At 38.4% G+C, this 17094-nt stretch overlaps 1 protein-coding gene and 1 non-coding gene across 4 annotated transcripts in view; both read right to left on the reverse strand.

Annotated features, from left to right (window-relative positions):
• NAALADL2 (N-acetylated alpha-linked acidic dipeptidase like 2) overlaps positions 1 to 17094 on the reverse strand; it is a gene marked incomplete at its 3' end in the record, with an annotated part of 659756 nt that overhangs the window by 105404 nt on the left and 537258 nt on the right.
• On the reverse strand, positions 9963 to 10126 carry LOC114009006 (U1 spliceosomal RNA). The gene has a single exon (XR_003550489.1). It is a non-coding gene; the product is annotated as a U1 spliceosomal RNA (small nuclear RNA).

Here is a 17094-nt window from a genome sequence, read left to right on the forward strand (position 1 = left end):
CGGGTGCAGTGTGTGTGTGTGTGCATGTGTGTGTGTGCGTGTGTGTGTGTGTGTATGCATAATTATTTAAATCTTCTATGAGCCTTCAAAGAAAACATTATACTTTTGTGACTGAAAGAACTAAGGCAAGTACCTTGCCCACAGTCATATAATAAATTGTGGTGGCATCAAGTGTGAAAATTTTATAGTCAAATAACTCAGGCTCCAAGGCCTATGTTATTTCCTTTAGAAAGAAGAATAAAATTATCCAATTTAAAGATATATTGTAAAACAAAGACTTTTCAATATATTCATGATCATGCATTATTAAAGGCTACAATGTGACAGAAAGTGCAAAAGTATTCTATATCAGAGATGAAAAGATATACTAATGACAGGTATCCACATCTCTTTTCAAATAGAATTTGACAAGTTAAAACACATTTCAAATAGCCAATATCATATGAAAATAAAATATTAATGGAAGATTTATCATCTTCACAGAATGAAATGAAGACCCAGCACAGAGCCAACTTGTCTCTACAAAATGTGGAAGAGATAAGATTGCACATTTTACTTGATATGGTTGAAGTCCAGTAAATCCATGAGAAATTGTTTAAATTACATTTTGACAGAAGAACTGCATCTACAGAGCTCACTGAGGGCAAGTGTAGACTCAGGGTGGAAACTCCTGGCTTCAAATCCCAGTTCTGTTCCTGAGGGGCCTCAAGGAAATCACCTCAAATTCCTGTGCCCCAACCCCTTCATTTGTAAAATAAAGAGAATAGTATTTCTTCATAGGTTTGTTGAGTACATGAAAATAAAACACGTAGTGGGACCAGCAGAGGGCATAGCGGTCACGTTGTTGGACTCCCACTTGGCCCACTATGGTTGGAGTCCTAGATCTGGTGGCTTGAAAAACCACGATGGCACGTGTGCATGCATGCCCAGGATCCAAGGGGAGAATGGAAGAGAAGGAATTGCTGCATGGGCATCCCCCCGGGAGGTGACCTCTCACTTTCCCATCACTGTGTCTGTCTCTCTCTATTCTGCGAGTGCATGTGCCCTAAGGCAAAATTCTCTTTAAAAAAACAAATGTAGTAATATATCTAGTAAGACCTCAATAAATTTTAAAAGTTTGGTGTAGTATCAAGATATAAGCAAAAGAATAATATTTGAAATGTACAACTGATCAAATGTTATATGTCATTAAAATGACATGCTTATTAAAATATCTTAGAACAACAACATTGGCCAGGTTGTTTGATATACTTTAAAAAATTTCTCAAACTCTGATGCACAAATGAGAAATGACTGAACTTATTTGAAGAGGACACAAACAATACTACACTCACAGTACTACAGTCACAGTTCTACAGTACTTCACTTACAGTACTATACTCACAGAACTATGCTCACAGTACTAGTTCTATAGAACTATACTCCAGTTCTGTAATACTACTTCACTCAAAGTACTACACTCATAGTTCTACTGTACTACACTCACAATACTATAATCACAACACTACACTAATAGTACTACAGTATTATAATCACAGCACTACATTCATAGCACTATCCTCATAGTACTATGCTCACAGCACTACAGTACTATAGTTCTATACGCATAGTACTACACTCACAGTACTACCCTCACAGTACTACCCTCACAGCACTATGCTCACAGCACTACAGTACTACAATACTACACATAGTACTATACTCACAGTACTATACTCACAGTTCTACAGTACTACACTCACAATACTATAATTGCAGCACTACACTAATAGTACTATAGTATGACACTAGCAGTACTACACTCACAGCACTACACTCAGTACTACAGTACATTATTATACACATAGTACTACACTCATTGTACTACACTCAGAGTACTACACTCACAGAACTACAGTACTACACTACCGTACTATACTCACAATACTACAGTACTACACTACCAGTACTATACTTCCATTACTACACGAAGAGAACTACAGTACTAAACTCACAGCACTACACTCACAGTACTATACTAGTAGTACTGTAGTATTTTACTAACAGTACCTCACTCACATTACCACACTCACAGTACTACACTTATAGTACTACATCATTATACTCACAGTACTATACTCACAGTACCACAGTACTACACTCATAGTACTATAGTACTACACTCACAGCACTACACTAACAGTACTGTAGTCTTACACTCACAGTTCTACACTAACAGTACTACAGTACTTCACTAATGGTACGACAGTATTACACTAACAGTAACACACTCACAGTACTATAGTACTACATCCACAGCACTACACTAAGAGTACTACAGTATTATGCTAACAGTACCACACTCACAGCACTATAGTACTACACACAGCACTACACTAAGAGTACTACAGTATTATGCTAACAGTACCACACTCACAGCACTATAGTACTACACACAGCACTACACTAAGAGTACTACAGTATTATGCTAACAGTACCACACTCACAGCACTATAGTACTACACACAGCACTACACTAAGAGTACTACAGTATTATGCTAACAGTACCACACTCACAGCACTATAGTACTACACACAGCACTACACTAAGAGTACTACAGTATTATGCTAACAGTACCACACTCACAGCACTATAGTACTACACACAGCACTACACTAAGAGTACTACAGTATTATGCTAACAGTACCACACTCACAGCACTATAGTACTACACACAGCACTACACTAAGAGTACTACAGTATTATGCTAACAGTACCACACTCACAGCACTATAGTACTACACACAGCACTACACTAAGAGTACTACAGTATTATGCTAACAGTACCACACTCACAGCACTATAGTACTACACACAGCACTACACTAAGAGTACTACAGTATTATGCTAACAGTACCACACTCACAGCACTATAGTACTACACACAGCACTACACTAAGAGTACTACAGTATTATGCTAACAGTACCACACTCACAGCACTATAGTACTACACACAGCACTACACTAAGAGTACTACAGTATTATGCTAACAGTACCACACTCACAGCACTATAGTACTACACACAGCACTACACTAAGAGTACTACAGTATTATGCTAACAGTACCACACTCACAGCACTATAGTACTACACACAGCACTACACTAAGAGTACTACAGTATTATGCTAACAGTACCACACTCACAGCACTATAGTACTACACACAGCACTACACTAAGAGTACTACAGTATTATGCTAACAGTACCACACTCACAGCACTATAGTACTACACACAGCACTACACTAAGAGTACTACAGTATTATGCTAACAGTACCACACTCACAGCACTATAGTACTACACACAGCACTACACTAAGAGTACTACAGTATTATGCTAACAGTACCACACTCACAGCACTATAGTACTACACACAGCACTACACTAAGAGTACTACAGTATTATGCTAACAGTACCACACTCACAGCACTATAGTACTACACACAGCACTACACTAAGAGTACTACAGTATTATGCTAACAGTACCACACTCACAGCACTATAGTACTACACACAGCACTACACTAAGAGTACTACAGTATTATGCTAACAGTACCACACTCACAGCACTATAGTACTACACACAGCACTACACTAAGAGTACTACAGTATTATGCTAACAGTACCACACTCACAGCACTATAGTACTACACACAGCACTAACTAAGAGTACTACAGTATTACATTAACAGCACTTCACTAGCAGGACTACAGTGCTATACTAACAATTCTACATTAACAGCACTATAGTAGATCATTGCTACAGCTACAGAACACTGGTTTTTCAAGCATATCTTAGGAGCTTCAGGTGTGCCACCCGTTGTGATAGGCACTGAGTAACCAAAGAACAACCAATATTTCAGGAACTCAAACTAATACTGAAAACAAGACTGCAAACACCTAGGGTGTTTTTCACGGTAGCTACACACTTATGTTTTCAGAGAAAACAGTGATATATATATATATATGTTCTGTGAGGGATGTTGTACATTCTCCTGCCCCCCTCAATTGCATTCTTATCTGCAAGGATGCTTGGAACAGAAAAAATATTCTCTGACGGCAGACACATTAAACTCCTAAATGCTTAGTTCAAAATTAGTTTATTTAATTGATTAGTTTGGCTCTGGGAATCCTGAGAGGAGAAAAATACACACACACGCACACACATACACACACACATATAAAATAAGTGTGTGTGTATGTGTGTGTGTGTCAAGGAGACTGCAGCCTCAGATCAGTCTGTGTAAGCATGCCTGTTACCCCACCAGAGCATTGGTATTCTCTAAACATTGCAGCAGTTTTGCTGTACTTCTGCAATACCTGGATAGTATGGAAGCACAGCTCATGATGGGTCATTCAGCCAAGCTCTGTGACTGCTAGCTCACGACACTGTCTGGCCCTCTGCTCTCTACTAAGCACCGCCTGTCTTTGTCTTTGCTCTATAACATGAAGGGTAGACATCCACCTCCTGAATTTTCCTCTTGCCTATATCCTCAGCAGTTTCTGTTGCCTTGACAGGCCCAGTTCCCTGAGACGGCACCCGTGGCCCACCTGACCTGTACCTGACTTGGCCTGTGAGAACAGGTAGCAAAGTCACACTCCCAGGCTTATGTCACCAAACTTGGCAGGGGAAGCGAGACGATTATCGGGAAGGTAACTTCCTGCAGCTACAGCACAAGCTGAAAACCAGAGGCCCATACTGCACATACCCTCTAGTTAGGCAGGGATTCTTTCTTTTAAGAGATTTATGCTATAGGGCGCATGTGCAGAGAGACAGAGAGAAACAGAAAGCAAGAAATCACCCTCCGGGGGATAGCCACATCTCAATCCCTTCTCCTCCATGTTCCTTTCAGGACTTTGGGCACACACGCACGTACACCTGGCATGTGTTTTAAGCCACCAGGTCCAGGACTCAAACTGTGGTTGACTATGTGGGGTAACTATTATGCCATTCGCTAGTCCCTATGCTGAATACTTTTTACCCACATTCTTCGCTTATTAAATTCCCAATTGTGACGGGACCAGCAGTTGGCGTAATGACTACATTGCGGGACTTCCATGTAGTCGACTGCGGTTTGAGTCCCGAACCTGGTGGCTTATACTCATGCCGGGCATGTGTGCGTGCATGCCCAAGATCCTGAGAGGAGAATGGAGGAGAAGGGATTGCAGCGTGGCCATCTCCCCCCCTCCCCCCCAGTGGGGTGATTTCTCACTTTCTGTCTGTCTCTTTCTGTCTTTCTTGCAAGCACACATGCCCTATAGCAAAACCCTCTCAAAAAAAAAAAAATCCCAGTTGTGCTTTGGGTCTCTATCAAATTCTTCAATACATAACCCTGACCCCTCAAAATGGTTTTAGGTACGCATTTATCTACATCTATGACATCCTGGCTTGCCTTTGCCGTGCACCGATCACAGTATGATGTAGAGATCTGTTTGCATAATTGTTGTTTCCAATAGGCTATAAACTCTCCCAAGACCCAGACAGGATCTTACACCTAGTTCATCTCCAGTCCCACATGAACACCTATACCTAAGAAATATTTAACATTTCTTTAACTAGACAGTTACCATTATACTTGTCCCTGATACCGAGGCCCAGAACTGAGTGAGACACCTGGGATGTAGCAAGTCATTTCATCTCCCCAGAGACCCGCGCAATGGTTACCATGATCACTTACTGAGAGCTTTAGCTTCCTCCTGAAAGTCCTAGTGCTGAGGAGAGAAGTGGCTAGGATTCGAACTTAGGCTCCAGGCTCTGCGGTTAGCCTTATAATCTCTGCTAGATGGCCAGGCCTCCAGGGACAGGCTCATGTATGATCTATTCATATCGTTTAAAGCATTCTTTTGTTTATTCATCACCACACTGTGCCTCCCCACCCAGTTAGCCCTAGATAAATACTAGTTGACAGAATGGTAAATCATTCACCATTTTTATTATTTATCACTCCTTTATTAAATTTTTGCGTTAGCTTTTGAACCAACTACGAAGGGTATGAGAGCAATTTGCACTGCATAATTTTCTTGAAGAAATGATTTTTACTGTGGAGAAATGAAAGTTGAAGACTAATGCAATCTTCAAATATGAGAACAGATATAATTTAGTGATAAGCTACTACTCTTTGTTTCAACTGAGTACAGGGTTAGAATAATGAATTTAAATTACTGAAAGAATGTGTTAGGCTAGGAGTTGAACAAAATTATTTGAATCTGAATAATAAATATTAGAAGATGGTACCAAGGGACGGTATATAAATCACTATTTATATAGCAGTTGAGAATAATATAGATAGAGAACTATCTGCCTGCACAGCAGACCTAGGAAATAAAGTCTCTCTCCTAGGCTTATGATTACATGTTTCCTTCCTCCTTATCTGATAATGACGGCTTTTATATTTCAAAGAAAGATCGAGTTGCATGTATAAAGAGGGTGAAGAGAGCATTCGCACATCACAAATTACCGCAGAAAGGAATCTAAACTTCTTTCTCCAGATGAGTCACTTCAGGTATTACATAAATATCCAATGCTACATTTTACTTTTGTAATTACCATAATAAGGATCAATTTTAAACAGAAGCAAGAAGCAATAGTTGTCAAGAAAATAAGTAAATCTGAGTCAAATCAATCTATGTCTCCTAAATATTTGCCTTCCCAGTAGTTCATCAAAATATTTGCTTAAAAGTATCCAATTTCCACTAGGACTCTTTTCAGAAAAAAATATACCTAATGGTGAGAGGGTAAAATTCGTATTTTTGGGACCAGCAGGTGGCATGGAGGTTAGGGTGCTGGACACTCCCACATGGCTGACTGTGGCTCGAGTCCCAGACCTGGTGGCTTGCTTTCTCACTTCCCCCCTCCCCTCTCTCTCTGCGTCTCTCTCTGGTCAAATTGAAAAAAAATGAATGAATAAATAAAACAAGATAAATAATTTTTAAAAAACCAAAATTATGTATTTATTTATTATTTATTTATTTTATCCTATTTATTCTCATTTTTTAATTTGACCAGTCAGAGACAGAGAAAGAGAGGGGAAAGTAAGAAAGCAAGCTGCCAGGTCTGGGACTCAAACTGCAGTAAACCACAAGTGAGTCCAGAGCCTTAACAAACATGCCATGCTCTCCCATCCCTGTATCTATTTTTAATATATCATTAGTTAGAAGTTTTCAGATAGATAAAGAGAACTCATTTCTTTAAACAAATGCAATCAAAAGAGCTCATTTAAACAACATATGAGAAACAGAAATAAACTTACATTTTATTCTTACAAAAATAGGTGAGGAACCTTTCATAGACCTTCGTGTAATCACCTACTCATGCACCATAGCTCTAAAAACAAACATATTCACAATTCCTTATCCGAATGTCCTAAATCCAAAAATATTTTTTAAAAAACACCATTTTTCTTTTCAGTATGCACTGAACTCTGATTGGCAAAACCTCATCTTCACTAACATCAGTCTTCTAACAAGAGTCAAATGTGTGGGTGCAAACACATTATATAACCTGGACTACCCAAAACCCTGTAGAGGTATTACGGTCTTTATTACTATAACATGTATGACTGAGAAAAAAAAAAAAAAAACCTAAAAATCCAAAACATCTAAATTCAAAACATACCTGGCTCCAAGATTTTGAAAAAGAAACTGTATTAGTATTTCGAGTCTCCTCGTCTGCTTACCTTTGAATCCAGTCTGCTGAAACGGTGAGAGGAAGGGAAGCGGGGGGGAGAAATAGGCGTAACATTTCAGGGACACAGACATGGAAAGTTACCTATTGACGATGATGTGTATGATAATATCTTTAACAGGACTAATATACAGTGTATTCATGCTGGGGAAATTCATTTTGCAGGCGGTAATAATATACAGCGGTTGAATGTCTAAAAACATTTTAAAAAGTGGAACAGAAATAAAACAAAAAAGGACAAAAAAATCAAAATAAAAAGCCAGGCACCATGACAATCTGCTGGACACCCTTCTGGATGTCTTGAAACCTGTGTCGCAGTCTTCTCTCAGACTATGCTACTTCCTGCCATTTGTTCCTCCTCCATTATCTTCCTTGAAACTCCCTCCCCCATCTCCAGCCAACCTAAGATCCTCTCGCTATGGTCTCTTGCCCCTGTGGGCAGACATTGGAGAAGGACAGAAAAAGAAATATTTTTTTAATTGAGAGGAATCAATGAAGTAGTAAAATGCTCTTTTGGAAAGATAAGATTAAAATTATTTTTTGCTAGGAGATTTCATGATTGAATTGATCTTTTGTCACGTTAACTCCTACCCATGAAGATCTAGTCTAAAGAGAGAATTCTAAACAGAGAATAAATTTAAGCACAAGGTTCTTCACAGAAGTATTATGTGGGTAAAGTAGAGCCCATTTATACCATAAGAAGGAGAGAACAAATAAGTTATGTCATGCCACTTTATAGTATAAGCTGCAACCATTATAATTAATAATGGCTAAGAATAAGCAAAAACATAATTATGAATAATGTGTTATAAAATTTTAATGATATGAAGTTAAATGAGTTGATTAAAATCATATACATGGATGCAACTTTTTTTTCAAGTACACCTGCCATTTGTTCCTCCCTCCATTATCTTCCTTGAAACTCCCTCCCCCATCTCCAGCCAACCTAAGATCCTCTCGCTATGGTCTCTTGCCCCTGTGGGCAGACATTGGAGAAGGACAGAAAAAGAAATATTTTTTTAATTGAGAGGAATCAATGAAGTAGTAAAATGCTCTTTTGGAAAGATAAGATTAAAATTATTTTTTGCTAGGAGATTTCATGATTGAATTGATCTTTTGTCACGTTAACTCCTACCCATGAAGATCTAGTCTAAAGAGAGAATTCTAAACAGAGAATAAATTTAAGCACAAGGTTCTTCACAGAAGTATTATGTGGGTAAAGTAGAGCCCATTTATACCATAAGAAGGAGAGAACAAATAAGTTATGTCATGCCACTTTATAGTATAAGCTGCAACCATTATAATTAATAATGGCTAAGAATAAGCAAAAACATAATTATGAATAATGTGTTATAAAATTTTAATGATATGAAGTTAAATGAGTTGATTAAAATCATATACATGGATGCAACTTTTTTTTCAAGTACACTTATTTGTGGAAAGGAAACATCTTTTTGTTATATTTATGCATATTTTAATTTTTCCATAATGGGAGATTTTTATTATATAAAGATAAATATTTATCTTTAATATAAATGAAACTTGTTTAGACTACTTAATTTTATTCTGCAATTCTTTAGTATTATGTGTCATCTTAATAAGGAGTCAATTTCAGTGACTTCTATCAAGTTCCCAAAACAAAAGCTTAATTGGGTCTTTACAGAGAGAACTGTATTACATGGACATTTATTTTTGTCCACTAATGATGTATCTATTTTCCCAAAAAAAAATTACTCATCAAGAATCATTTTTAAAACTAAAGCCTTATACAATTAATAATTTAAAACAAATATCATAATTTTTATAAACTTATGCAAACACAAGGTCACTGTGACCTCTAAGTTGCCAAAACTAGTACTCATGTCAGACTCTTCATTCAGAAGTAGAAATCTGCTAAATTATGTTACCCCACATCAATTAAGCCTTTAATTGGTAGCAGATTAGAATGTATGAGGTCATTTTTGAAGAGCAGTCTTATTACTGTGAAAATCCTAAGTAGTATCGCAAGGAAAAAAAGATGTATTTCAATTTTTCTCTTCAGGCATGCATATAACAATGTGTATTACAATGTCTGCAATCCTATATGGTTTAAAGGGGAGTAAACAGACGTGGTTCTCTCTGACCCTTTCACCAGCCCGGCTGACTCCAGGTCTCCTAATCAGTTCTTCAGCTTATACCTAGAAACATCTACTTGTCACCTGCAGCTTTTTGTGTGTTTTTGTTTTGTTTTTGTTTTTAACGGGAGAGTGCGAGCACAGTCCCCCACTACCACAAATTATGCAGTGGAGTTTCCCACATTTGGGGAAATCGCAGGGGTCAGCACATTCGGAGTGCAGTGGATAAGCCTTGCCCTGGGAAAACCACCTTCATGATCATGCTATCTCCCCTGCCAGGTAAGTATGTCGCCTGCAGCTTTAATGCAACCTGTCCTTGCGGAAAGTTTAAGGCACTGGGGTAGCTGAACTTTATTCATCTTCTTAAGAGAGGTCCAAAGACTATTTAAACTAGACATATTTGTACCAACACAGGACTGTGCTAATTGCCTCAGAGTTTCATTCCATACCAAAAGTCAATGCCCAACTCTTGGCCCCACTCTCACGAGAGTCCTGTCTCAACTTCTAGTATGCTGAGTCATCTCTCTCCTCTCCTCTCCTCTCCTCTCCTCTCCTCTCCCTTCCTGTCCCTTCCCCTCCATTTCTCTCCTCTTCCCTTTTTGTTGTCTTCTTTCTTTTCATTCTTCTTGTCCTTTTTTTTTTTCACCCTTCTTCCTGTCCCTGTGTACCAGAAGGACAACCCTGACCCATGGAGACCAGCATTGCTCTGGCTGATCAGATACTCTGACTTCTCCTTTTACCTAGTCTCTCTCCTCCCTCTGGGGAGTTGGTTCACACTGGTAACCAAACTCGAAGATGCACTATGTGGCCTCCATGCTTTTGCCTGGGGCTCCCATTCCTTCTCCCCACAACACCTGAACTTTGAATCTGCCAACTGTTTCCCCTAAGTTGTGTTCTGACGCTGATGTCTACCATGCTGTCATTGTGAGCTTCTCATGGCTTATCCTTAACATTTTTCTTTAGGACTCGTGTTCCACTAAAATTGTCTTCTCAGACTTATTTCCAAGTTTTCTGGTGTTCATTACCTAAATATGCACTTATTTTCTGGATCCCAAATTTCTCAGGATTCTGTAATTCTTCAAATGCTTGCTTCTGAGAGACTAATGATCTAAAATTTTAATCAAGACACCTGCATTTCTTTGACACTTGTTCTTTTTATCCTCCAGTTACTGTTCATAAGATCTTCCAAGATTACTTCCTCTGCTCTGAGACACATAATCATCAGCAGATTCTGGACTTGATAGCTATGGGCTTCTTATTACCTGTTGCATTTGAGATTTGAGATCCATCTCTAAAAAAGAAAGTTTCTCTAAGAGTTTTTAATCACTTCATCTGACTAACTTAATATTTATTTAAAAAAATAAAAACGATCTTATTGCGGCCAATGCCCTTTACAGTGTTGGTTATTTACATGCTTACTATACAAATCTGTATTTATTCGTGTCTGTGTGCCTATCACTTCTTGAGAGGTACCTAGGGATATTAGCAAAGGACATTCAAGGATTTTTCCATTACTGTAAAAAGAAATATATGCCTCCATCAATCTTCCCAACACAATGAATTATCAGTTTTCTTGGCAAGTATGTTAAATGATTTTGAAATAAACCTCTCACAGGTAATGATGACACTGTAGTAGAATTTTCCACATTAACTGAGAATTAACTCATTCCTCCCAGTGGGGAAAATCTGTTCTCTAAAACACTTATGGGGACCATAATCATAGGATTTCACACAGTTGATGCTTTTCTTTTTCTGGCTTTTTGTCTCTAAATGAGACAGAGATAGTATGTTGGGGGAGAGAGAGATGGGACTGAGGAGGAGGACCTCCTCCTGCCCCACCTCCCACGTAGCCTGGATCACAGGCACATGCCTCTGTGCCTGGCCTGTTCCGGTTAGGCCAGGTACCGAACCCAGGCCTACCATATCTCCTCAGCTATGGCCCAAAGATTACTTTTTGAACAAAACTGATGTTAGCATTAGTAGTAGGACAGGAGTCAACCATTTCTTAATAAAGAGCTAGACACAACACGAGAAAGCAATTGCTCTATATCTCAGTGATTGAAGAGAAAACCTAAGAAGGAGGGTAAGGGGCCAGCCAGGTGGCATGGGGGATCCCACACGGCTGACTGAGCAGTTCGAATCCTTGAGTTGAAGCTAAAAAAATACACTGGGCACATGCTCAGAATCCTGACAGGAGAAGAAGAATGGCAGAGAAGGGATTGAGATAGGGTTATTGGCCTCAGGGATGCTTTCTCAATTTCTCATTCTCCTTTTCTCTCTCAATCTCTCTGCTGAGGACACACAACCTACAGAAAATTTTTTAAAAAGAAAGAAAAAGGCAAAAGTTACTCATAGATTGGTGTAGGGTATTATGAGTTTATTCCATGTGGTTATAGTTTACATTTTATAAATTGAACTATGATATATCCAAATTTGTATGTATATGTGTGTGTGTTTGTATGTACATATATATAGTATATATATATATATATATATGTATGTATATATAATTACTTTTGTTAAATGGATTTCTGCTTTATTATTTTTAGGCATTTTGTTATTGTTGTTTCTTTTTTGTCAATTATCTTAGCGCCAGGTCTGTAGGATATCAAGCTTTTAGACAATGTGGGGAAAGTTTCTATCTTACAACTGTAATGTATTCAAACCTACATAATCATCTCTGTTGTTAAGTTGGTTTCTGCTTTATTAGCCTGGTAGCATTTACAGACACTTAGGTTTGTTTGTGGGATGTCAGTTATCTCAGACCAGGTCCGAGAGAGCTGACAAGCATTCATAGTCTCACATAGGGTGGAGATGGTGAATAAGTGTTTAAGGAAAGGGATGTATACTATCAAATTTTAAGATACTCCCTGCTTAGAATTGTATTTTATTTCCCTTAATACTATAATTTTGCTTCAAGTCTTCAGAACAATTTATTAACTACTGAAAATGAAGACTTCATTTGTACCCTGCGTATATTTTGTTCAACATTTTTTTAGAGGTTATTGACATAGGGCACATGCACTTGCTGGACAGAGATAGTGAAAGGGAAAGTGAGAAATCACCCCCCTCAGGGGAGATGGCCATGCTGCAATCCCTTCTTCTCCATTCTCCTATTGGGATTTTGGGCACGAACACACACCTGCCTGACGTGATTTTCAAGCCACCAGGTCTGGAACTCGAATCACAGTTGGCCATGTGGGAATCCAGTGACATAACCACTATGTCATCTGCTGTCCCCCATATCTTCTAATGCTATAAAGTAGGAAAATGATAATTAGATGTCAGGGTTGTTGCAAATTAGAGACAATATACAAAGGTATTAGACACATAAGGCCAATACCTGGTAGCTGTTGTCTGTCTGTGAGCTACAAATAATCATGAAATGGAGCCAAAAGAAACTGAGGCAGTAAATGGCACTCGTGTCAGCAGATGTATGGTTATCCAGATGCATTTCCAACTTTCAGGAGATGAAATAGAAAGATTGGTACAAGTAGCTATGCGGTTGGAAAACATAAGTCCTAAGGTTAAAGCTTTGGTTACACATTTTCCTGAAGCTACTTAAATAAGGTAATTCTCCAAAAATGCATGTTTTTTTTTTTAGTAATGTATCAAATGACATTTGAGCATATATTGTATTTTAAGGTATGAGGGTGAAGAAATAAAACCAAAAGAAGTACACTGTGATTACAGACCACCAACCACACATAGATGGAAGACATATTCACCGCAAATACATGTGTGCACATGCACATCCATACTTCCCTCTGCATATAGTCATGTGGAAACACTCAAGAAACCACTTGTCAGAGGCCAGATGGAGCGTTATCTTGGAAATTAACGAGCTGAATGATGTGCCTAAAACTGACGCCAACTACAATACTTGCTTGATTCTGGGCAAATCAGTTAATCATTCTGACTTCCAATTCCATCATCTAAAGGTAGAAACATTCAAAATCAACATACAATTACTGGCATGTTCATACGCTACCAACAAACTATTCATGAAGGAAAATGAAACAACTACACAATAACATTAAATAGAATAAAATACAGTTAAAGAGAAAGGAGAAAGATTGGTACAATGAAAGCTATGAGATGTTGATAAAAGCAATAAAAGAAATGGAGGGAAAAGGATGGTGTTGTGGTCACGCTTCTCTTCTGAGATGCGAGTGAGCACATGCATCCTCTGGCCATAAAAATCCCACAGATGTTAAGAACCGAAGTGGTATAGTATAATCATAGGTCATCAATTTTAAATCTTTATACTTGTATGTGTTTTGTATTTCTATCCAGCTTGTATTTATAATCACAAAACACACAAAATAGAAACAGATTTTATGTGGGGTGTTCAAATCTATAAATATAATCATCCCTCTATAATTTAGAAAGGTAGTTCTCAAGATTCCTCTCCAGGATCCAGCAGATGGCAGAGTGGTTACGCTGCTAGGCTCTCACATGGCTGACCTGGTGGCTTGAAACTCATCCCAGGCACATGTGCATAGGTGCCAAGATCCCAGGAGGAGCATGGAGAAGGGATTGTGGTGTGGCCATCCCCCTGGGGAGGTGATTTCTCACTTGCCCTCTCACTGTCTCTTTCTGTCTGGAAAGTGCAGCAAAAACCTCTTTAAAAAAAATCCTCTCCTGGAAGATGATGTGAACTATTAGAGAGTAAACCATAAATAAGGGAATACCTTAGAGAGTAGTTTCGAAAATTAAGCTATTAACTGTATTTAAAAGATATTTTAGTTGTAAAATAAGGGCTTACCATTCAAATTAATTTCAATTTTATATAATTAATTTCAATCTTTTTTTAGAAATAACAACATAGGATTATCTTAAATGTTTCCAAGTTCTTAGGTATATGAAAAACACAGTAGTCTCATTTTCCAACACTTGGAATAAATGAAGTCATTGTCATTGTCAATAAAGATAGGCTACTCCAAAAAAAATCAAAGAGCCAATAGATTAGTATCACTTCCCCAGTTTACCTTTTTTTCTCTTTCATGGTTTAGCAGGCTTTCTAAAGCCTGCCAAGATTCTTATTTCTTACATCTAATTTGTGTTCCCATCATTGCACAGGAGACTGGAAAGATGCCTTGTTCTACTATTTCTGTTCACTAGGAAGCTAAACAGCAGGTATAGGAGAATACAAGGAGAAATACGGTTTTAGCATCAAGATTCAGATGAGTGACTAGCAAAAGAAGTTGAGAGGACTACTTCTTTCATTCCTTGTGATCTCTTAATTTCGTTTGATAGTTCTGAACAGTTTTTCTTTCATTTCACACAGTTAGTCGCGAAGCTCGGAGAGGATCTTTTCGACCTCATTAGACTGCTGGTCGTACAGCTGCGTTATATCCTTTTCATTTTGGACTCTTTTAACTCCTATAGATGGGAGCATCAGATGTTAACACTAGAAGAGAACTTAATGTCATTAAATCCAATGCTTTAATTCTTGTTTATTCATTTTTATTTAACTTATTTAAAAACATTTAAGTGTAGAACTAACTGGCAAATAAAAGTTGTGTATGTTCAAGGCTTCACATGTGATCACCGGACATATGTGGATATCGTGTACTGAATGGCAGGGTCAAATTAACGGACACATCCATCATGACTCAGCTGCCACGTGGTGTGTGCATGTATGTGTGCATGAAGACTCCTAAAGCCTACTCTCTTATCAGATATCAAGTAAGCAATACATCGTTACTAATTATAGTTATCGCACTCTACATAGACCCCTGGGACTTACTCATCGTATAGCGAAAAGTTTATACTAATTTCTTCCCATTTTCTCCACTCCCTCCCAGCCCTGGCAACCAGCATTCTATTCTCTGTTTCTGTGAAGTATGATCACGCCACAATTCTTTTTCCTCCATTTCTCCATCCCTTCAAGATTAGGAAGGACACACCTGTCTGGGATGGTTTTCTAGCCTCTGGGGTGAGGACTTAAACAGCAGTTAAGAGAGATCTAAATCCCAATGCACAGCATTTAACTATGCCACAGGGCTGGACCAATATTTGTTTTATTTCCATCTTTTTCATATCACATATCTTTCATATTATTTATTGTGTATCAAAAACATATGAATAATTTTGATGAGAGTTGTAATTCAATTTTTTTAATTTAATTGAGTGTAGTCAGAATAAACGTAATATTGTAAAGGGTGCTTTAAAAGCAAAATTTCCTAATGAGATACTAAAAAGTTAAATTAGAATCTAGTTACCTGTGCAGGTTGCATAGTGGCTAAGGCAATGGATTCCCACATGGCCAACCATGGTTTGAGCCGCAGATGGTGTCTTGAAAATCATTCCAGGCACATGTGCATCTGTGCCCAAAATCCCAAGAGGAGGAAGGAAGAGAGGGGGTTGTGGCATGGTCATGCCCCTGGGGACTGATAGCTCACTTTTTCTCTCTCTGTCTCTCTCTGGCAAGTGCATACACCTTATGGCAAAAACCTAAATATATACATACATACATATAGAGAGAGTGAGAGAAAGTTAACAGAACAATAGAAACAACTTCCTTCCTCTTCCACTTCTCTTAATGCTGTGGTCAAACTCCATAAAGGAGCAGGCGTTTGTGGCATGTCTATGGGAGCCTTCACATGAACTAGGTAGACGTAGCTCCTAGTGCCTGGGGTGTAGCATGCAAGTCCTCAAACTAAATCTTCCCACTGTTCGCAGATTATTAAGAAAATGTAATACATTTTGGGGAATCACCATAGAGACATCTTATAGGAGAAGGGCAAGTTCCCTGAACAGTTTCAACATTCCAAGACACCACAGACTGCAGTGCCACCTACGACCTAATTCGAATGCGTATTCTTTTGCTCCTTAATGAGTAGGAAAAAAGTGATGAAGTGATGCGTGTTCTTTTTTGCCTTAATGAGGAGTAGGAAGAAAGTGATGAACAAAAAACTCACTCATTGTATTTACCTCTTCTAAATGGCATGCCCCGAGGTCCAGGAATCTGCTGCTGATGTGAGCATGCCTATAAACAGCATCTCAGTGACAAGCAGACAGCATGTCTGGAGATTTACTTCAAGATACGCTAAGGTGAAAGCGATGACCTGAGGTTCCTCGGTTGGCTCTCAGCAGGCCCATCTAAGCGTGTTCTCTCTTTACCCTCAGATCCATGTAACTGAAGAATCTTCTGCCTAATACGTTCACTTTAACCATGATATTGTAACAAGACCAACAACTCAGGTTCAATTTTCAGGATGTTCACTATGAAAAAAAAAGCATACTTTGA

Source organism: Tupaia chinensis, unplaced genomic scaffold (genome assembly GCF_000334495.1).
Source record: "Tupaia chinensis unplaced genomic scaffold, TupChi_1.0 Scaffold000430_1, whole genome shotgun sequence".
In the NCBI taxonomy this organism is placed as follows: Eukaryota; Metazoa; Chordata; class Mammalia; order Scandentia; family Tupaiidae; genus Tupaia; species Tupaia belangeri.